Raw genomic sequence first — 25,025 nt, 5'->3', positions numbered from 1 at the left:
CTTTATCATCTCCTCCTCCTCCTCCTCCTTCTCTTCCTCCTTCTCCTCCTCCTCCCCCTCCTCCCCCCTCCTCCTCCTTCTCTTCCTCCTTCTCCTCCTCCCCCTCCTCCTCCTCCTCCTCCTCCTCCTCCTCCTCCTCCTCCTCCTCCTCCTCCTTCTCCTTCTCCTCTTCCTTCTTCTTCAAACCAGGGATTTAACTCAGGAGTGTTTTACCACTGAGCTACACCCCCCTCTTTTTTATTTTACTTTTTAAAATTTTTGAGATAGGGTCTTCCTAAATTGTGTAGGGCCTCACTAAGTTGTTGAGGCTGGCCTTAAACTTACCATACTCCTGCCTCAGTCTCCCAAGTTGCTGGGATTACAGGTGTGCATTACCATGCCTGACTGAGATAACGTTCTTAACGCAAATAATTTTGCAGGATCAATTTTTGAGTTTTTCAAACACCATTTAAATATGAATAACCCCCAATTTTCTTTTTATTGCAGGTGCTTTCCCTATAGCAGAGATATGTAAACAATAAACTATTTGTATATAAAAAATTATATTGGAATACCATGAACGCCAGTCTTGTCTGTTTAATACAGATATGGTTCCTTTATGGCAGTAGAACTGAATAACTACATCAGACATCATATGATCCACATGGCCTAAAACATTTACTATGTTGTCTATAGCAGAGAAAAGGTACTTACTTCTACCCTGTGGCATTAGTTTCCCAAACAAAACCTCAATATATTGTAAAGTTGGCTAATTAAAAACTGTACTCATTATAGTATGATGGCATCTAGTATTTCACAGGGACAAAAAATTTCTTAACTGGTTTTATTATTGTTGCTTTTCTGGGGTTCCAGATATTTTGTACTTTTTTCTTACCAAAAAGTTGAATTATAAATGTTATATTAATAAGAGAGGTTCTCTGTGCTTATGTAACTTTTGAGAATGATAGAGAAGAAATATAATTAATTTTCATCCAGAATTAGAGGTAATCAAAGTTGTAGAACAATATTGAGGTTTGATAGTCATTATATACTTAGTTTGTTTGTGTTTTAAGATGGACATGAAGTACTGGAATTCCATTTGGAAAAAGTTAAAGCTTTCTCTGAATTTGATATCCTTTTCCTACTGAATAACATTTCTAATAAGAACAATGATATTTTATTAAGCACTTTTTAACTAAACGTTTCATACATATGTTTTTTTACAACTCAACTTTTCTTAGAAAACTCAAGGATAGGAAAGGCAGTGCTTTTATTTCATTATTAATTATTTATAAAAAAAAAAGATACCAAGAAACCACAAAACTTCACCTAGTAGATCCCATTATTAAAAGTCCTGTGGCCACAGCTGTGGTATCACATCAAAAAATCACTTGCAGCTTCTACAATATGTTTTAATGCATGAATAGTTCTTTTCGTATGGATGGCAGAAAGCATGAATTATTAAAATGGTACTGTTTGGAAGAAAAGATTGGAAGATGCAAACTTGAGATTACCACAAAGTGATTTTACAAAAGTGTCACTAGATGGCAGCATCTTAAAAATAAAGAATAAAACTGAATGACTCCCAAACTACAGTCATCCTGGTAGATATTTTCATTATTCTACCTGTAAGAGTAGTTACACTGTGTACATAGCCACAAACAGATACTCTGCACTTGATTTCCTCCTTTATGCAATTTTTAAAATAAAAATATTTATCAACTCATTTTTATTTATAATTACCCATAGGTGTTTATACTCACATCGATGCAACCCATAATAACATAGAAGTGTTCAGTCAACACATTATCACACTTTATAGTCAATCCCTAAACAATTGCAGTAATTTTTCAACTAATCTGTAAACTCACAACCTGTCTTATTCTAAGCAACTCTCTAAATCACACATTTGAATAGAAAGGATTCCCAGATTCCAAGAAAGTGCCTGCATTATGTTCTAAATAAAACTCAAAATCCTTGGTATGGCTCTTTATACTCTTAAATCTTGGTCTCTTCTAGCTCTTCTGCCTCAGAGTCCCCACACCACTCTCCCTTAATTTGCAAATGTGGCTTCTTTTTTCTCATTTGCTAGGTACTATGTTTTGAATGTCTACAACGACTATATGTGCTGGGAACTCAATCCCCAAATTCAAATTAATGATATTTGGAGGTGAAGCCTTTGGTGGTGACTATAATTTGAGAAGGTCAGGAGAATGAGGCCCTCGTGATTGCATTACCGGCACTCTAAAGAGAAGAAGAGACACCAAAACTGGCACACTTGCTCTGCCTTGTCATGTGATGCCCTCCACTATGCTATGGTGCAGAAAGAAGGTTGTCAGCAGGTGCCAGTGACTTGCTCTTGGACTTCCCAGCCTGCAAGAATCATGAGTTGAATAAAGCTCTATTCCTTATAAACTACCCAGTCTATAGTTTTCACAGATAATGACCTAAGACACACACCTGCCTAACTCAGATATTGTTCACAAGATAATTTCTACGGGGCAGGTCTTTTGCCATCTCTCTCCTATCTGTCATCCTAGAGCTCTGTTTGTTTACCTCTCTTGCAGCATTTTATAATCTCATTACCTCCTACTTTTGCACAATATGTACCCAAAGTATTGAAAAATAGGTAAATGAATGAACAAATAAATGTGAGCCATTGTGAGCCATCCATGGGCTGTGTGTGTGTGAACTATGTGCATTTGAGCATATGAGGGGATGGTCTGGCATTGCATGCTCATTGGGCTGTGTAATGCAAATGCCTTTCCTCTAGTTCTACTGTGATCCCACACAGCACCTGAGATGGGTGTGACTTGCCAAGATGTCAGTCAATCTGCTGACAACATAACATCACCAAGCAAGACTCCACCCTTCGAAACTCTACCCCTTGCCTTTTTTGGGTAGGATATTCTATCAAATGTCTTCTACCCAATGAATAGGGGGTTTAGGGGCTGGGGGTTTGCTTTATTGTTCTTTCCAGCACTGCCCAGTGTGGAGCTGACCCTTGGGGTAACTGAGCAGTCCTACCCTGTCCTTAGAAACTCATGTTCGTGTTTTGCGTGGATTCTTTTCTGCATCCATCTCCTTTGAACCCAGCTCATCTTGCCAGCCCAGCCAGCTGGCAATTAATAAAGACATGCAGTTGTCAACAGATAGTCTTTCAACTGATGTTAAACTTTAAAAGAAGATAATCTGAGGCTGCATGGTGGCACTAACCTGTAATCCCAGGGGCTTGGAAGGCTGAGACAAGAGGATAGCAAGTTTGAAGCCAGCCTCAGCAATGGTGAAGCACTAAGCAACTCAGTGAGGCCCTATCTCTAAATAAAATACAAAAAAAGGGGGCTGGGGATGTGGCTCAGTGGTTGAGTACCCCCATCCCCAATAAAATATTCATTGAGATTCTGTCTTTCTGATGCTATTTTATTATATACATTACTTGTTCAGATGTGGCTTCTTTTAAAATAAAGTATCTTGGGCAAAAGAGTAGTTAAAAATATGTTCAAAATCCCCCTAAATAAGGAATCACACACGTGCTTTGCTCTTGCCATCTTCCTTATTGCAGCACCAAGGTTTCTTCTAACCAGTTGAGTACTATGATACATATGGATTGGGCTAAACTTTCTAGGGGAAGACCTTATACATTCCCTCTCAATTTTGACTCATTATTTTTCTATTTATTAAAATAAAATACAAAATGGTGTAGCTGACAGTTTTTTAAAGGTATTAAAGTTTGGATAATTTTACAAATTCTGTAACAAATTGACTGTTGACTGTTATTATTCAGTTAATTTTATTTTTCACCTTAAAAACTTCTCTGAATTCTAAAGACCATTAATAAGTGGCAGATTTAATTATAAGGGTAAATATGCTCTGGTATGCTTGTGGATTCTTGAAAAAACAAAATATTAAAGTAGGTAAATAGCCTTTGTCCAAACCACTTAATTAACCACTCATTATTGTAGCCCTGTAGTCCCTGGGAGGTGCCTGTAAGGCATGCCTATGGCTATTCATAAATTCAGTCACTGAACGTACACTGCTAGACACTGCTCAGACAACAGTGGATGTGATAGTCCCCTCATCAGTTTCACTAACTTTATGGTGGGTGAATTCCAGTTTCCCCATAGTCCCTTGGATGCTATTAATTTCCACTAGATGGTACTCCTATGTGACCTTCTTATGACTGAGACTGCAGCTTCTACATCATACCAATGAACAAAGTCTTTAGGTATTTTTTTGCTTATACAAAAGCAATAGGAAATAATGATAGGACTACACTGATATAAATTTTAAAAATATTATTTTAAGAAGAAAGGGTGTGATGGAAAATTTAAGGTAATGTTTTTTTCCAATATTATTTATAACTTTTTTCCAAATTATAGGGAAACCAGATATGTGGTGTACAACTATAACCCAGCTACTCAGGAGGCTGAGATAGAAGAATTGCAGGTTTGAAGCCATCCTGGGCAACTTAATGAGGCTCTGTCTCAAAATAAAAATACACAAAAGAGAACTCAGCTTGTGCAAAACCCTTGGATCAACCTCCAACACTGGGCGGGGGATGGGGGTGGGGATGTTATAGGGAAGTGTGTGAGTGAGCACTTGACATGCTGATTGACTCTATATAAATGAGTAGACAAACGGTGTATTAACAATAATACACCTTTGGCTAGTCAACTCTGATATTAGGACTTCCCTAAGAAGTCCACAATTAGGGATTTGCTGGATGATGTTAGCAAGAAATGAAGAGTAGGACATAAGGTTTCTTATCAGAAAGAGCATTTAACTTTTCAAAATACACTCAGGTGTTATGGTTAAAAAGTGTACATAGATGCTATGTTAAAAACAAAAACAGTCAACTTGGGTAAGAGGGCTTCTAGCAGCTCTTTAAATATCTCATTTCTGAGTGAATAAAAGTACTTCCTTTCATGCAGACTTCATATATCAGTGCTTTCAAAAATCCCTGTTCTTTTTCCTTTTCTTTTGACTCTGTTTATAAGAAGCAACTAAGTATTATTTTGTATTAGGTTCATTCTGTACTAAAAATCAATGTGTTATATGGGTCACAATTTCTTTCCAAAAATTAGTTTGGAAATAGAAGATACTGTTTTCTGCTACTTTTTAGTGCTTTATGTTCAACCTTTACTTATTTATGCCAATAACTCAGTAAGAATAGGAAGTCTTCCCTATTAAAATAGAAAACAATACAGAATGAAATAAACATACCAAGGGAAAGAGACAAGATACAATCTTTCACGTGGAGCTCCAAGAAGACTTTAGAAACCAAACAGCATGGCAGTCAGAATCAAAGGGTAATTTTCTGCAAGGCAGAGCTCTCATGCTACTTGGTTATATTAGTCCTAAGGCTCTTATAGATAATACATGAGACCAAAAAAAAAGTATATCATAACATACATTGCAGAAAAAATAATCCACACAGCATTTTATCCAGGAATCCCACAATGTGATAATTTTAAATGTTTGTAATGAAGTTCAGGAGCAAACAGGAATAGCAACAAGGTAAACTAGGACAGCTGACAAAATTTCATCTTCATACTTTTGATGAATTACTCTAAGAGTAAGATGTGATAGCCAGGTAAAGTTAGGCATATCTGTAATCCCAGCTACGCAGAAGGCTGAGGCAGGAAGATCACAAGTTCCAGGTCAACATGGGCAATTTAGCAAAACTCTCTCTCAAAAATCAAAAATAAAAAGGCTGAGGATGCCTCCCAGTGATACCCCTTGCCATTAAAAAAAATAGATTAAGGTCTAGTAACTTTAAATGTATATCTTGTGTATTGAGAAATATTACAAACATTATACACAATAAGTTGACTAGAAAATCCTTTGTCCTTGAGCTGCTGATTGATATCACTTAGCATGTGCTAACAGAGGAGACAACAGGACTTTATAAAGTGAACAATGGTCATTTACACACACTCATGGGTTCATGTTAAGGAGTTAGCTGCTGTGAATATACTTGGGAGTTTCCAGAAAGTTTGATTTTAAACATAAGAAATTAAAAAAAGAGCAATTGGAATTAAAAAGTCCGTCATAAAAAAGTGTAAATAGAAATCTGCACAGAAATCAAGGGACTTGTTGTATTAAAAAAATATTACCTATACTTGGAATCAGAACAAAGTGAGAATAAACATTTTAACCTGGTGATTTAAAAACTCTGGCTGTATTCAAGGATAAGCTAAAAAATAAAAATGAAATTCTTCCTGAAGTAGGCACTTATTTGTCAACCTGTGCAAATTACAGTAACAAAATATTAGAGTAACATAGTATTAAGATTTTATTTCTTATCAAACTACATTCATCTATATCAAGCCATCCTTGATATTTTTATAAGGTGCAGTAACTTATTGCTATAGTTACCATAAAGGAAAATATGATGGAAGTTTCTTGTTGAAAAATAAATCAACAGGGCATAAGATGTTGGAAAGAAAAGAGAGGACAAAAGCAAGTCAGGGACCTTGACTTTGGATGAAAGCCCTGGATTCATGAATGAGGATGGTAGACTTTGACTCAGATGTTGAAGGTGGCCAAGCTATCACAATTTCTGGAGAACTTTCTGGGCTCAATTTATTTGTCAAAAGGGTACTTTTGCATATTTTTGAAATTAATACATGTAATCTAAGAGATTATTTGATTTTTAGGAGTTTACCAGTAATGAGATGTACATAACTAGTCAGTTACACTGTGAGAAAAATTGATATGGAACAATCTGGCACCAACGTTACGTTATGTTCCCTAATTATGAGAAAAGATGCCGCCAAAAGGAAATAACAGCTTTTGAACCTCAGTGGGAATGTATCTCCTTGAGCCAATTCAGAGGATGTGGTTTTGGACCAGTCATAAGAATAAATGAATCTGAACATGCATAACTATAATTTCTGTTGTGTTAAACTAAGACACATTAGTGGATCTTTCTTTAAAGCAGTGTTTGAAGAAATTTCCTATGTATCTCATCAGTCAGAATCTGTGCTTTTTAAAGGCAGAATTTTTTTTCTCATTCCCTATATTTTCCATCTTTGTAAAAGCAACAATTACATCAACTATAGAGACAGAGGTCTCCAATTTAAAAAAAAAAAGTAAGAAAAAATGGAGGGTGTTACATATTTTTTTCTTTGACTTTTATAAATACTCTTTGCCATTACATGATTAGTTTGCATATATAAAATGAGACAATGCAGGGGAAAGTTCTCTCCCAGTCAATGCAAAGAACTTGGGCATCAGCATCAGTAGATGCCAGTTCCAGGTTTCACTGGCTGGTTAAGTTGCCAAGCAAAAGTGCTTCACCTCACTCAGGCTCAGTTGTCTCTGCTGAGACATAGTGCAGCCTGTTGACTATTAAAGTTGCTGGAAAATATAAGTGTAGTGTGGCGCATGTCAAGTGTCTGCAGCTTTGTAGGCTATTAGCAATAGCTAATATTATTGCCATTTGTACAATGTATGATTTCAGAAATAGATCTTCATTTTAGTTCTATTTTTAAAGTGTAGACATTGAGGGTGGGAATGAATATGGCTCAGTGGCAGAGCACTTGCCTAGCTGGCATAAGGGCCTGGGTTCCATGTAAGAGGGAGTGACTGAGGGAGGGAGGGAGAGAAGAAAGGAGGAATGAATTAAGGAAAGAGAAAGAAAGGGAAGGGAGATATTGATGAGACTGGCAAATTCAGAAATAGGAAGTGAGAGAAGGAGAGAAGGGGAACACTTTCTTACTGAAATTTAATGTGTAAATTGAGAAGAAATGAGACAGAGATAATAGCTGTGTGGAGAGTAAGAATAGATGTTTTGGGAGACCTGGAAAGAAAACCCAGCTGTATGAAGTGGCTCATACTTATAATCCCAGAAACTCTGGAGGTGAGGCAGGAGGATTGTAAGTTTGGGGCTAGCCTAGGCAATTTAGTGAGCTCCTGTCTCCAAACAATAAAGTAATTTTCAAAAAAGGCCTGGGGAATGTAGTTTAGTGGGTACAATCCATAGTCAGACACACACACACACACACACACACACACACACACACACACGAGAAAGTAAAGCAAACCAGTCTTCAGACCTTAAAATTATACTTAGAAGTAGAAAAAAGAGGAAAAGAAAACAATTTCTATAGGACTATTTGATTATTCTCTTCTACAGGCTTTTTCTAGCCTGTGAAGGACCTCACACAAAATAGTTTGTTTGATTTCAGAGGTCCAAAATGGGGAAATAGCTTAAGGTAATTTTCCGAGCATAATTTAGTTCACTTAATTTTTAATGACTTAAAAAAAATCATTATGTCCTAACTGAGTCAAAGAATACAAATGGAATTTGAAGAAATTTACAAAAAGTATCTCAATTTTCAGAATAAGTAGCCATATAAACCATTCTGCAGAAATTTCAAAATATATTTAATGAACACAGTTCTGCTATTTTTGTTTTGTTTGTTTCATTTTATTTTGTTTTTGGAACACTGTGATCCATCAAATTAGCCTGACCAACACTTTTGCTGATATACATACTCTTAACCATTTGCTGGCCTAAAAGGTACAGGTACGTGTTTAAAGAAAAATCATTGTGGACAAAGCACTGTCAGGAGTCTGTGAGGTTCTCAGGGTTCATCCTTAATCAGTCACTGAACCGTCTACAGACAATTTAGCTTTCTAAATTGGAGAGTTAACATAGGCACAGCCATAATTATAAGGCAATGCAAAAGGTAGTCAGCGAGACATTTTCCATCATGCTATGGAAGTCCAACAAAAAGATAAATTCATCTTGGCACATAGGAGTAAGAAAATTTTAATAATGAAGGTCAAGTGTTTCACATTCAGATTTTTACAAGAGTCATTCAAGTAAAATACGAGTTGGGCCTGTAAAATATACTTCACTTTGCCCTTTACTGCAAGACTGCCACAATATAAGCATGAAAAACAAACATATATTTCATGCTTTTGTTTTGTCATCTCTCTATTTTTTTTTCATGCTTTTGTTTTGTTGCTAATAAACAAAGACACACAAATACACAAATACAAAACATGGAGGCAGAAGGTCTACTATCTGGACATTCCCTGTGTGTATGGGTGACATTCCCAGGGTCTGGCTTTGATGATACACAAATTATGTGACAAATTATGTAAAGAAAAGCAGTGGGAAATATGATATTGACAATTTAGATATATGCCAAATCACAAAGATTTGAATATTTATGCCACAAGAGTGGCACAAGTGGAAGAGTGATGGTAATCAGCTGGGATAGGTGAGTTCTAGGAAATTCAACCAGGACATGTATTTAACCTATTGCAGCCCTCCTAAGAAAGCATAGCTGACTTTTCAGATGCATGATGACTTTTAACATTTAATTATTAATGTGGGCCAGTTTCATTACAAAGTAGATTTAAAGCACATACTTAATCTACCCATGATAATTATATAGATGGTATCCATAGTTATGAATGGAGACAGTCCCATTAAGTGTGAGATCAAAGTATACTCTCCCCATAAAATATTTTTTCTACTTATTAGTTTATCATTCTCAAAAATCAATTCCTCAACCTAATCTGTTTTTTTAATATTTAATTTACGTCAAACTTGACAATATTGCATGAAAGTCTATGGGATAATTCTTGAAGATCTCTCTTAAATTTGTCCACTTAAAAACAGTTTTTAAAGACAATAAGATAGTTTCTTCTTTTTATGCTACTTTCCTTAGGACAAATTATTTGCTGGGAAGATATGTTCTCCTCAACTCAACTAACTTTTGCCTATTCTTGTTGCCTAAAAAATTTAGTGAAAGAACTAGAGTGTGAGGAATTCTATTGGAGAAATCTCTCATATTTTATTGTGGATTTTTTTCCCTTTTAAGATCATTTGGCATTTCCTTTTGATTGCTATGACACAGAGCCTCCTTTTCTATTCTTAAAGAAGTAAGTGAAAAAAAATCAGATGAGTTGTAGGAAATTCAACCATCATACATCAAATGATGTCTACATTTCATATTGAAACACTTTCAATTTTTCAGCTTAACATAAGACTTAGCCTTCCTTGGTTTGTTAAGTGGTATGAAAACTGGAATACTAGAGAAAATATCCTGGCCCTTAAGAAACTAATTTTTTTAATAAAATACTCATCATTTACAGAAACTCTATATGTAATATCTTCTTTGGGAGATACTGAAATTAGATGTTATGAAGCTTGATAAAGAGAAGCAGTTATCCTTGATAGCACTGAAGAGAGTGGTTGCAAAATCACAAATTCTGATTGACAACTAAGAGGCTTGATTTTCCCCATATCTGTAATCCTAAAACAACATCTGGATTCCATGTTTCTCTTCCATGGAGAATTAATCATTCTTTCTCCCATGGTTCATTTAGTCAAATCTTAAATAAAACACCTGCTGAAAACTTTTTAGCAATAGCTTCAAAAACTTAGGTTCTTGGGGACTGAGCCTCCCTAACATATTTCAGGTTATTGATGTTTGGTTCCTGCATGGATGAGTTCAAGGCCATGGATAATTTATTATACATCTTCTCTTTTCATTTCTTGGAATACTAGGGATTGAAGCAAGAGATGTTCTGTCATTAAGTTACATTCTCATCCCTTTTTTCTTATTATTTTGAGACAGGGTCTTTCTTCTATTTTCCTTGCCGATAAGACTCCTGCAAATATGGTGAACATTCCTAAGATCCACTGGATGTTCTATAAGAAATGTACTGAATGCCAAGGTCATAAAGTGACACAGTACAAGAAGGGCAAGAATTATCTGTATGCACAAGGGAAAATGGCATATGACAGCAAACAGAGTGGCAAAAAGCTAAACTACAAAGAAGGTTGTATTGAGACTTGACTGTGTTGAGCCTAAGTGCAGATCTAAGAGAATGCTGGCTATTAAGAGATACAAGCATTTGGAACTGGGAGATGATAAGATGAGAAAAGGCCAAGTGATCCAGTTCTAAACTTCATTGTTTTATTACGCTAATAAAATGTTGAGGTCATCTTCACTTAGAGAGAGAGAGAGAGAGAGAGAGAGAGAGAGGGTCTCACTAAATTGCTGAGGCTTGTCTCCAATTTACAATCTCCTGCCTCAGCCTCCTGAGTAGTTGAAGTTGGGATTATAGCTATGTGCCACGGAGCAGTTTGTTGCTAAATTGCTTGGGTTGAACTCAATATTTTGATTTTCCTACCTCAGCCTCTGGAGTCTCAGGGATTACATGCATGTGACATCTTGCCCAGCAAGGTTAATTTATTATGAATAGAAATCCATAAACCATGCCAATTCTGATTATATTTATATACAGTTGTGTTTGATAATAATTTTTCCTAGTCAATTCTTTGCTCACATGATATCATATGCAAATATTTTTGATACTCTTCTATAAAAATAGTTCATGAGAGCTCACTCCTTATTTTTAGACTTGGAAAGATAATAGCCAAGCTTTCTGTAAAAGTTTGATGAGTCATTTATTTATCTCCTAGAAGAATTTCAAAATTGTTCAAGAAAAAAAAAATTATATTTTCTCTTAATTAGATGGTTCATTGAGGCTAATGTTTATATGTGAAGGTTATATGAATGTTACCTGGGTGTCTTTGATTTTACTAAAATACCTTATTAATAATGTCTTCATTTATATTCTGCTGCTGCCTTTTTTATTTTTCTTTAAGAGAGATTTGCTGACCACAAATTTTTGGGATCAAGCGATCCTCCTTCTTTAGCTATCCAAGTGGCTAGAACAAGAGGTACATGTCACTGTACCCAGTACTTTATTTATTAATTTTTTTCCAGACTGATTGGGCCATGACTGTGATTATTATTCATTAATAATTTAAATAGCTGAGCCAGGAGCAGTGGCACATGCCTATAGTTCCAGTAACTCAGCCGCTGAGGCAGAAAGATTGCAAGTTTAAGGCTAGTGTCAGCAACTTAGCAAGACCCTGTCTCAAAGGGGGGAAAAATACTTGGGATATAGCTCAGATGTAAAACACCTGTGGATTCAATCCCCAGTGCCATAATATAAATAAATAAATAAATAAATAAATAAATAAATAAATAAATACAGCTTGTGGTTGAGTCTAACAGATGTTTGCACTCAAATAGAAAGTGCCACATGACCCAGTTAGAAACCATGAGATCCTGCGGCTGCACAAATGGGAAACATTGTGCCTTATCAAGACCAAATCTTTTTCCAACCACTTTTTTCTAGTCCTTCTCTCCTATGGGGCTATAAATGTGAACTCTTTCTTCACCCATGTTCTTTTTTAGCTGCCACTTCAGAAGGCAGTGAGTCACAAGAAGGAATTTGCTAGGTTTTTCTGGGAAAGCTTTAGCACTTCAGATGAAAGGGACAGATGAAGCGGCTACACTGATACTTCTCCCTTCTTCCTTCTCTTTTTCTTAAATAGAAATGGGATGTTTGGATTTGGGACAACTCCACCTTAGGACTTTAATGTGAAAAGTGTGAGAAAACTGAAGAGAACTCTGGAGATGCCAGTCAGACTACAGCCTCAAGTCTTCTGTGGTTAGAAAAGGAATTCCTGCTTTTTTGGTTGATTTTGTTGGGATGTTGTTTACTGCAGCTGAAATGCTTCCTACCTGATTCAGCAAGATGAACGGAAAGACAGACTCTAAGAGTGGAATTAAAAAGTGAGTGATTAATGACAGGAGGGAGAGATGAATCTGAAGGTGTAGCCGAATGGTAGTATAAAACTGAAGGAACATTTTGTGGGAGACAAATCTATTTGAACCAAGCTGATCTCAAGGTGCATATAGGATAGGACATCCAGGTGTAGCAGGTACATGAGCGTGGGTGACAGTTTTCTGCTCTAAGAGTAGACTAGAGCTTTCTTGCAGTAGTAGTAGTAGTTGAGTTGATGAGTAGTAGTTAAATCATTAGGGATAGGAAGGCAAAGAACAATGAGGTGTATATACATTTAGTTGGTATAGAAAAGAGGTGTTTTGTACTCTATATTTGCATACTGAATTTGAAGTAGATGCTATCTCAGATTAGTATTTTTAAAAATAGAGACTCAGAAAAGTCAAGAAACTTGACTTTATCATATAATAATTAAATGACCTAGCCAGGATTTGAACATTAGACAGTGTGATGATGCAAAAATCCATTGCCTTTCTTCTCTTTCTGTCTCATATTTAGGAAGTTTAATAACACGTGGATGTATATATACTAAGAATCAAGGACTAGTGATTATTTGCATAACATTTTAAAATATGATGTTTTTTATTGGCCTCCCTTTATTTTGGTGCTTAACATTTAATGTCTAAACTAAGAATACATTATCTTTATATCTTTTGTACTGCACCACTTTCACAGTTATCCATCAAACCAGTTGGAAGTCCTGGTTGGGGATTCCTAGAGACTGCTGATAACAGTGCTAAATTTCTTTTCATTAGTTCCACTCATTAGCTTCAATAACTGAATATATTAACTAGACTTAACATATGTATGAATTCCATAACTTATTAATGTCCAGAATAAAATTCCATTGTCATCTTTTTAAATACATGTTGAATCAAATAGAATTCTTACTTTAGAATTTTAAATGTAAATTATGAGCATTGAATTTTACTCCCTTTATTTATTTATGTATTTATTTATTTATTTATTTATTTATTTTGTTAGGGAGATAAACACCAGAAGCACTCTGGGTAAACACTTATTTACAAAAAAGGCACAATTTAGAAGTGGTCAAAAATTTAAGTTTAATGTAGTAATGTATAAGGAAAAAAAATTCTTGAGATTCGTAGAAATTAAGTGGCCTTCCTAAGTACCTTGAGTGAACACTCAATTTCTTGATAAAGTTTGATCCTACATTTCTCCATCTTTATGTATCTAGGGTTAAATGAGAACCAATTTATATTTAGGATGAATTACAGAATGGCAAAGTATCAAGGCAAAGATCTATCAGTCCTCACATGGAGTTACAAGGCTGGGTGTTTGCTCTGCTTCCTGCTATCTGAGCAGATGAATACCAGTGACATCACCTGTGGGGAGCTTGCCTGTGCTGCTCACTAGAAGCAGACTTCAGACAGCAGCTGTTCCTAAGTGAAGCAGACCACAGACATGCAAAACTTGGCTTTTTAAATAGAGACATCGAAAGCAAAAAAGAACAGAGTGCATTTTTTAAAATTTATACCAGCCTTCCTCTTTTTAAAGAAAAAAACTCCTTATAATAAATTCACAGTGTCAGAAACCAAGGTACTTCACTAGAAGTGCAGGTGAAGCAATGGCTGGGTGAGCTGGAAGGAGAAAATAATGTGCATACCTTTGCTTGTCCAGCTTTTGTAATGGCAGGCATATCGAAGAGCTGTCCAGTGTAAAAATGCAGCCCGTTGAACAAGATCACTGCAATAGAGTCTCCTTCCTTCTCAATTTCTTCAAGAATATCCTCCATCCTTAATATTTCTTCTTCCTAAGTCAAGTTAGGTATAAGTTACATAATATTGACAATAATACTCTTATCACATATTTATAATTTCAGCATGAACTGTCTCACCATAAGGAAAACTAAAGGTGAAAATTTTCCACTGCATTTATGCTCTTCAAAACCTTAATAATGAGCAGAATTTGAACTTTTTTCTATAAGAAATGACAATTTAAAAAGAAATTATAATAAAATAGAAGTATTTTTTTTAAGTACAAGTCATTACAAAAGTATACTTGCTTATTTGTTCTTCAAGTTTTAGGTTAATCTTTACTATTTGTATACCTATTGGTTGTTTTCTCATCACACCCATCCAATAAAACACCCAAAAGTGCAATCCCATTGAATATCATATAGCAAGAGAAATCTGTTGGAAATTAATATTGCATTTGTCAATATACTATTTTCCCAAAAAGCATCACTTGCATATCTTTCATCTGAATAGTACCTAATATTTCTAACTTAAGAGTAAAATATTCTCCATATTGAAAGATACTGATCCAAACATAAAGAAAAATAATTTACAAATAATTAGTATATCACCTTATAACTAATGATGATTACTTAGTAAAAAATATGAATGAATCTATATTTCGACTTGTAAACAACTTGAGCTGAATGAAATCAGTTCAATACTTGTAGCCTAACAATTGAGATATACACCAAGTTTTTATCAGTTTTGTGCAGTGCTAAATCTGACTTCTTTTAAAGTCAATGTAGACTAATTACATTAATATTGGAGGAAAACTCATTAATAAAATTTATTTTATTTTATTTTATTTTTATTGATTGATCATACAAAGGATTAAACCCAGAGGCACTTAACCATCAAACCACATCACCAGCCATATTTGTACTTTATTTTGAGACAGAGTCCTGCTAAGTTGCTGAGGCTGGCTTTGAACTCATGATCTTTCTGCAACAGTTTACTGAGCTGCTGGGATTTTATAGGCATGTGCCACTGTGCTGGCTCCTTCCATTTACTTTTAAGTTTTTATAATTATTGCTACTTGTCAAATGTCTTACCTGTTAACTGTGTGTGTGTGTGTGTGTGTGTGTGTGTGTGTGTGTGTGTGTAATATACTCTCTACTACAAGAAGACTGGAATCTCTATAAAATGGGAGTATGATAGATATTGAAATCTCATAATTAAATGAAATGTATTTATATGCTATAAAGCATTTCAGTAGTTATTAGAAAAAAATCTAAGTTATAAAAATAAAAATTTGGTAATTCAAATTCTTTATTCTTTTTTAATATTTATTTTTTAGTTATAGGTGAACACAATATCTTTATTTTATATTTATGTGGTGCTGAGAATCAAACCCAGTGCTTCACTAATGCAAGGCAAGTGCTGTTCCTCTGAGTTACAACCCCAGTCCCGAAACTCTTTATTCTTTAAAAAATCAAATAAGGTTTAACCACCACAATTTTAAGAAGAAAGAGTAATGGAAAGTACTATATAAATTAGTTCATGAGTTATTTCTTTAAGAAGCAGCAATAAGCAAATAAGAAAAACTGTTTTCCATGATAAGACATGTCCCTCATTCATGCTAACTTGTTATCATCTAGTAATGCTAAAAGATGAGTCTCAAGATTACAATTAACTCATAAGACTTCAAACTGCTGGGCACTTCCAACTAAAGCCTCTGATAGTAACTCTATCATTTAGGCAAGAAATATGCAATTCATGTAGGATGTGTGAAACAGATATCCTCTCAGTGGTGCAAGAACTTTTCATTCCATTAATTTACTGCATGTTGGCAAGTAGAAGAGAAGAGAGCAGGTTTTTAATTTCTTCACAGTAATTCTGGGCTGAAAGAAGTAATTGTTCAAACATTGGCTTAATAGCCTAGGAGCATCATATGTGAAACCTATTAATCATTCTGTGTGACTTTCTTGGCGCCAAATTATAGAAGCTGCAGGGGTTTATATGTCAAATGTGTACAACTTGGCCTTACACTTCTCTTAAGGTGAAATACACGAGAGAGTTTTGACCTTGAAGATATGGTTAAGTTGTATCAAATTTATCTTTTGTTACCTGTTTGAATATAAATGAGTCTCAGATAAATAACTTTAGTAAAGTCACACACCTACTATGTTGGAGAGGTGGGATTCTACTGGGTATCTCAGTCAGGCTGTAAAATCCAAGATTTTCCAAGTATACCTCATCCTTTCTCCTTTGTCTAAAGACAACAGACAATATTTGATACTTAGATTATTAAGGGCCAGGAAAGATAATCACTATTTAAATTCAACAAATACCACTGGTCTTTTACCTGATATTAATGGCCCTCAAGGGCAATAAAATTTAAAATTAAAAAAGGTACACCCAATTTACCATCTTCATCCCATTTCCTTGTACACTCTGTAGACTCCAGTAACATAAATAGAAGATTGTTTGCTTACCAAATGGGTAGCCCATGAAATATAAAAATAAATACAATTCTGAGTTATTCACTATTTAAAACAAAATGAGCTGACAGTAAGAGAAGTATGAGTCTTTTGTACTTTCTTGAAAGTTCCATTACAGTAATGAAGATAATTAACTTTTGAGGAAAATGAATAAAAAAAAAATCAATAGTGAATTGAAGCATGATGAATATTTATTTCTTTCTCATATACCTCTCATGGCTTTATTATCCGCATACTTCTTTTAACATGAAGTCCGTGAAGTTGAAGCTGTGACTCTCTTGCATACTGGAAAAAGAAGTTATTTATTAAATCAAGCCCGAAGCATAGAAGGACATTTACATAACAACTTGGAAAACAAATAATAAAATATCAATGAAAACAGCATTATATGAAATCCAAAGTCAAGGTTAAAAGTGAATAACTAATACTTCAGAAAAAAACTGCTAATCTGATTTAAGTAGGAATCCGAACATTCTGAGATACTACAAATTATAGCCCAATGGAAATGTAGGGGTGATTTAGACTTCTGGAGTTAGGAGAGATTTTGCTATCAAAAGTCTCCTAATCTAAATCACAATCAGAATCTGTAGAAATCCAATGTGAGCAGTATGCACTTGCTACAGTTGAATCGAGGATATAAAAATGGCTTACCCTAGCATGAGTAAGTTAGTGAAAGGAAAGAACAATAGGAATTGACTTTACTGAGAATATAAGATATTACTGGGAACAAACAATGGCAGGGAGCATGATTTTTCTCAAGATATTAGAATTTGATTCTTTCAGTAAAGAAATGGCTATAATTCTGACATAATTACATGCCTTAAAATTATGATATGTGCACTATAGTTAACAGTCATAATATAATGCAGAAATCAAGTTTCTCTAATACTAAAAGTTAAATATGCTATGTACCTTTTTCTGTGGACATGTCTGGAACAATCAAATTTTATCAACCAAATTGCTGATAAGATATACTACATGACATTTTAGTGAACCATGAGAAATATTTTAAATCTTTAGTAGTTTTTTAAAATAATAAGGCATGAAAAATTATGCTATTATGCTATGAAAAGGAAGGGGCAAATGCAGGTTTAAATTGCAATTTTATATGGCCAAAGGGTTAAGCAGTGCGGTTTGTATTGATTTGATCTCATAACATAAAAGGGCAACAAGAATTAATAAAAAATTTATAACCACACTTCATTTAGACCAGCAGTTTCTTCAGTGTCTTTAAAAAAAAAAAAACTAATAAATCAATGTTCCTATTCAATCCTTCCCTCCCTTAACTCATGTTTTACTTGAACAAAACAAATAAATCTACAATCTATAAACAATTCTTAAATCAAAAGCATTTGACAGATCTTTTTAGGGTAAGGTTATTCAGAAAAGACTAGTGAATAAACATTCAAGTCAGGCAAATCCTGTCCCTCTAGGAAGAGTAGAAAGAGCACAAATGTAATTTGAAGAAATCCTTACATGATCAGAAGGGAAGGCTTTGGCTTCTAGAAGAATTTTATGCCATTTTGGTGTAGGCTTAAAAAATGATAACTGCAATGAAATGGATTTATTGAGAAAGCATTAATATACAATTTCTGCATTTGTTCAGTTGATTCCACACTTTCATTTTAGAATCTTCAAAATTTAAAGGCATTAATTAATTAAACATCTAAGATATATGTCAGGGGTAGCTTTTCAATTAGCCCTGTTTCCAATGAATGATGAAAGGAAGAAGATATCAGCTCATTATGTTTATCAATGGAATAGCAAACTCAGGGGGAAATGTAAATCAGATACAAACAAATTCCCAAAGTATACTTAAATGTTAGTTGAAAAATTATCTTCCCAAAGTATTTATTAGTAAATTCTCTAGTATCAGACTGAAACATCATGTTCTCTGTGTGTTTTATTTACAATGACTTATCTTGCACTACCAATTTTGTTTCTAATACATCACCTTTCCAATGTTATTTTATGGCATTTATTTTAGGTCCAACTAAAACTACTTCAGCTTTAACATGAAGCAGCTGTCTTTTTTAGAGGCACTAGCACAAAATACTCATTTGGCCAGGGGGCCCCTTCATTTCTCCACATATTTCTTAGATAATGAGTTTGACAATAATAACAAGATTGACAGCTGCCATATTTTGGCTGTTAATTATTGGCTCAACTGCTTAATAAGTTCTTACATATCACATTCAAACCTTGTGCAGATCTATGAGGTATGTATTATTGTCATTTTTAGAAAGAAGAACTTTAAAACTTACAGATGATGAAAACTTTGTCCAATCTCAAATGGACATTAAATAACATACCTGGGAGTCAAAATGAGTTATGCCTGGATTTACAGATATGTTTTCAAATAATACTAAAGAAAGTGAAGTCAATTTTTTTCAAAGCATCAATTACAATAGACACAACATACCAAATTCTGAATACAACTGACATTTTGAGATAAAATCATTTATTAAATATTTAACATGTAAGAAGTACTTTAAATACAGTAGCTCATTTAAGGTACTATATTTCTTTTCAACAGTTTACTTTCTGTGTTTCAGGTATTTTTAAGCTTCTCCTCAACCATGACTATAAAAATGTATACTGATCCATAATCTCTCTCTGCTAAAGATCTGTGTACTAGATAATGTCTTTCTGAAAAACTCAGTGCTTTGCTGGTAACTATACATCTTTGCTTTGTGTTCTTGCAAGCAGTGTTTCTTTTTATCCACTATGACTCTTTTTTTTAGTTCTGAGCTAAGAACTCTTCATTATTCTGAATTTCTTGTAAGAGTCAACTTTTCCATGATTATGTAGAAACCATTATGTCATGGGCCATCATTTCCTGGTAAAAATGAACATAACCTCACACCTTATTTTTAAATAAGCAAACCATCAGAATCTCATGAATTAAAGATAGAAATACATCAGATCCCATAAATGAGTGTATTCTAAACATTGGTGGAAAAAGAAACTTACAAGTAGGAGATGTAAATTAAGGGTCAAAACATTCATTAGGGCTATTTATTTCTCCTTGGCTCCTGCAAAATAAATGTATCAAAATCTAGTTCCTTTATTATAAGTTCTAAAGATGCATGAAAGTTAAACAAGGTAGGAGGATTTCTGTACTTCCTCCTTCTTACTGATTTTAGAGATAAGGACACATTTGATGTATCATCATAAAGAAATGGAAGTATCCCACTTGACTCATTTTATCAAATGATATCTAGAGTCACAAACAGATAACTAGCTAAAAATTCTATTCCTTTTTGAAGTTGTAAGTAGCAAAAAGAAATAATGAACCATTTTATTTTGCTTGAAAAAAAAAGAGCTACATAGCAAAATACAATAGCATAAATGGTTTTTGGATCTATTCATATACACTAGAACTTTAAAACTGACATAATTACATGCCTTAAAATTATGATATGTGCACTATAGTTAACAGTCATAATAGACATATATTTTCCAATGAGAAAGCATGCAAAAATATCATATCCACTACACAATCATAGTCTGATCTAATTCCTTTGAGTGAGGGCTTTGGCACTAGAAAGAGACCCAAAGACAGAGAATACAATGGTCACTTAAGAATTCAGAGTGCAATAACAGTAATGATGCCATCATTATTCTGAGTTCTTATGGTGTCTCTTAAAGGTAGTTAGACTTGTGAATAGGAATGATGTTTTTCTCACCAACACCAAGAAAAATAGGCAATGTACCTTAATGTCTATAAGACTGCACTAGATGTTAAGGAAACATAATTCACATTTTATATCCAAAGACATATTTTTGATAGAGTTCCATTTTAAAACAATAGACAGTAAATAGAATAATAAATCAATTAGATTGATTCCAGGATAAGGTTCATCAAGGAGAGGCCATTGGAAATATGTAGTCAATTTAGGAATTTATGATTTAGCATAACCATTTAAGGAAGGGACCATCTTCACCTCATCAAGGAAACCTTCCTCTCCTATTTCCACACTGATTTTTCCCTTTGATACTACAAGGTGGTGAACAAGTGGTAGGAATTAAAAGGTGCTTCCCTAGTCATCGCAAGGTGAATAATGTCTGAAATCAAGGCAATGAGAATAGTCTCCTTTTACATCCCCGGCACTAAATAAAATCCTGCCCCACAAGGCATACTAGATGGACACAATAAGCTCACATTGCTTGGAGTGGCATATGTCTTTCCTACAGTAAGAAAATTTCTTTGAAGTGTGGTCAAAAACCAAAATCCTGACAGCTTTATTATAGCTGATACTTTATATTATGGTATGAATTCTTACTGCTACTTCTGAAACAAAATTATCTTGTGCTGTCATAGCCACTTAAATAGCCATGTGCCTTAAGTTTGGTATCTGACCTGACATTTTCATAACTATCAGATGAGCTTCTCAGAATATATTGCTAAGCTTAGCAGACCTGTAGCTTCCACTAACCTTAAAGTTAAGTATGCTATAAAACCTATACCTATGATTTCCCCACCTTGCTGTAGTCTTCCTCCTAGACAGTCGGTTCCACCAATAAAATTGGTAAATATATTTATTTAAGACTTTTTTTTCTCTGTGACTATAAAAGCTTATCTGTCCTCTTCCATGTATATGAAAACATGCCAATCAGTGTCACTTGAATGAATGTTCCTGTGATATGGTCACTCATATTTGGCTCAAGCTAAAATATTTTCTTGTATCCATTAAAGCACAGTCATTATTTTTTGTCAATAGTATTATCTCACACTATCCTCAAGGCAAACTGATGAGATATATACTTTGATATTTCTATTTTCATTGATGAGAAAACTGACATCCAAGGAGAAAAACTAACTTTCCCAAAGTCCTGTAGAATTTTTTTTTTGACTCAGAATTACATTTGGAAACATTGCTTACAAGATACACCCTATAAGTCAAATATAGGAGATCCTAACTCATAATAAACTTCCTGTGTGTATTTCTAATAGTATTATAATTTCAAATCTTTTGCAAAGTGAGATAACAAAGCTCCAAGCTGCTTATTGTTTGATAAGAGGGTTCATTTGTGGTCTCATAACCACCATACCATATTCTGCATATTTTATTAAGCAGATGCAAGTGTTATTTTGAATTTGTCACATTTATAATTAGGCTAAATCAAATAATTTTAAACTTTGTTTTTCAAGTAGCAAATTTCTGTGGCCTGTAGAGATGACTAATGTATGGCAGAGGATATATAGCTGCTAAGGTAGAGCTTCCAGGGATTACTGAATATCTGAGGGTCAACCATAAGTTACATAAAAAAATTTATGGTCACATTACAACATTTTTATAAGTTCAAATGCATGTATCTAGCTCTTTGTGATTTTTTAATGTACCCAGAGAGAAGTAGGCTTAATAATAATACTAATAATATTCTTCAGCCAATCTATTTCTAGCATCTTGATAATATGACATTAATTATAATGAAAAGTTATTCAATATTTTTTGTGGAATTGTTGGCTCTATGTAAAATGTTTTATTAATAGTTTTTTTTTCACATCCAAAAATCAAAATTCTTTTCCATGTCTATGAATAAATATGGTTGTTCACTTTCTTTTTCTTCTCAATACTCTATTAATTTGTACACATAATATTTTTTATTATTCTCTTGCTCCTTCTTTTTGAGAAATTGTTGGTAAAAAAAAGACTGTGGTTTTAAGAACCTGAAATATTCAATCATTACCAAAATTATACAATGCATCTGTCCATGACAGAGTTAGATTACCTAGCAAGTAGGAAAAAATACATTTGACTTTTGCTATTGTTTATTATTGCAATATTATTTTATTTTATGACTTAAATTTTTACATTTATTTCCAAAGAAATTTCCAAAGAAGTTTCTTGCATTACACAATGCAAGGCAGAGTGAGAACAAATAGTAATTTGGTACTGGAGTGGTACTTAGTCATAGAGTTCTTACCATGCATGCCATGGCCCTGATTTCTATCCTTAGCACCACATTAATAAAGAGAGAGAGAGAGAGAGAGAGAGAGAGAGAGAGAGAGAGAGCCAGTGTAATGGCACACACTTATAATCCCTGTGACTCAAGAAGCTGAAGCAGGAAGATTGCAAGTTTGAGATCAGCCTGGGTAATTTAACATGGCCCTATCTCAAAAATAAAAATGGCTGTGTTTTAGCTTGGTGATAGACCATCCCTGGGTTTAAACCAAAAAAAAAAAAAACTAAACAAATGAAGTATTATATGTGTAGATAAGAAATTGAAAGCTACTAAATGTTTTTCTTACTTCAAACTTGATCAAATTTTTCTGAGAACTTCCTATTCCTAGAAACTAAGGCAAGAGAGGAGACTGCATGAATTCTCAACAACAAAAAAGGAATACACTGTTAAATAAACTTACAGGAAGCTATTGTTTTGGACAAAGCTTCTGTTCTGAGCCCCAAAATATCAAGCTAAAAATAAAAATGGAGTCACTTTTGCTAATGTTCCAAGACACCAAGTGAAACTAAGCAGCTTATCTGATCTGAGAAATCAGGATTAAATAGAGAGCCCAAAATACCAAACTGGCCACTTTCGATTGGCATGACAATGAAGTGCCCTTTGTCTTTATCCTTTCACAAGAAAAAAGTTAGCTACTCTAAAGTAAGCTGGCATTAACCAATCAGTCTGTCTATAGTCCCTGCCTTTCAAGGAAAGTAACTTTGACAGGAACAATTAATTTTCTGTTTCTTACCCCTGCTTTCTTCAAACTTCTATCTGTAAAAGCCAATTCTTCTGCTTAACTCACTGTAACACTTATATTATTTTATGAAAGTATTACTCAAATCTAGAATTAAAAAACTGAAATTTAAAGAGTTTAAAGGAATTTCTAAAAATGTAGATTAAGATCTTTAAATTGTAATTTTGTTCACATACATACACGCACATATACACAAACAAACACTTTCGGAGAGAATATGTTCTTACTAAAGCAAGCAGCAAATTACTTTTTTAATCGACTTAAAGAATATTTCTTTAATATATAAAATTTTAGAAGTAAAGAAATTTGGGAGATAAATAATTACTGATATTTTAAAAAGTCAAGTTTTAAAATATTGCTTAAATTCACTTTTATACAATAACAACAAAACAACAGTGATATTTTCCCTGATAAATTGTAAGCTATAGAGAAGAAAATAGGTATTTAACAACAAAATCATTAACCAAAAAGAACCTGTATTCACTGAAGATATTTTATATAATATGTAAGAATGTTTTTGTCATATAACATTTGAGGTTTTGGAAGTGACATATGTAGATATTTAAAATATATTTCATTAAGCTTTATGTATACAAGGCAGATATTGTACATTTCAAGAAACAATTATTTCTTTTATGTCCTTTACTATATTTTGGAGCCAAATAATCTTTAATTTCATTGATACAATATCCAAAACCAAAACACAAAATCACTGAAACTAAAAGATTCAGAGAGCTTCTGAGTTGAAGAACATACCTGAATGCTGATATGAGGATTCTATAATGTAGTCACATGTGGTATAATAAATAATTGGCCTTTGTTACCAATCCTGAAATGCATGGATATTCCCCAAATGAATAGAGCCCCTTTAGAAAACGTTTAGATTTATGCTGTTGTGATAACTCCAATGAAGTTTCTAGATTAATTCAGGTGCGGGACTGGTTGCCAGAAAGACTAAATAATTAGATGGTTGGAACATTCAGCCTCATCTACCAACCTCCTCCTGGGATGGGAGGGTGTCTGGAGATTGAGATCTATAAAAACTCATCAATGAGATTCAGAGAGGTTCTGAGTTGTAGAACAGCTCTAAGTGCTGAGAGGTGACAGGCTTAGAGAAGGCATGTGTGCTCCATACCTCCCACCTCTCCCAAATGACCTTGTGTTCTACATTTCTTCCACTGGTTGTTGCCAAGTTGTAGTCATTATAATAAGTTTATCAAAGTGAATAAAGTGTTTCCCTGAGTTTGTGAGCTGCTCTAGCAAATTATCAAGCCCAAAGAGGCTGCATTGCAATCCCTCAGTATGTAAATGGTCAATCAGAAGAATGGATGATTCCTCAATTGTGACTGTCCTCACAATTGAGGGCAGCCTAGAGGAGATGAGCCCTTGATCTATGTGATGTGTACCAAAATCTGGGAAGTCAGTGTCATAATTAAACTGAATTTTTGGACATAGAGTTTAAGTGTCAAAATTGGTTGCTAATGTTGAAAAAAAACCAGAATGTGTATT

General features: G+C 34.0%; 2 pseudogenes; one reads left to right on the top strand and one right to left on the bottom strand.

The window, feature by feature from the left end:
• LOC143640133 (kynureninase-like) overlaps window positions 1-25,025 on the bottom strand; it is a 163,621-nt pseudogene that overhangs the window by 36,583 nt on the left and 102,013 nt on the right.
• LOC143640138 (large ribosomal subunit protein eL42-like) lies at window positions 10,623-10,911 on the top strand (annotated as a pseudogene).

Source organism: Callospermophilus lateralis, unplaced genomic scaffold, assembly GCF_048772815.1.
Source record: "Callospermophilus lateralis isolate mCalLat2 unplaced genomic scaffold, mCalLat2.hap1 Scaffold_123, whole genome shotgun sequence".
Classification (NCBI taxonomy): domain Eukaryota; kingdom Metazoa; phylum Chordata; class Mammalia; order Rodentia; family Sciuridae; genus Callospermophilus; species Callospermophilus lateralis.
This window is presented reverse-complemented; position numbering and strand designations above follow the sequence as displayed.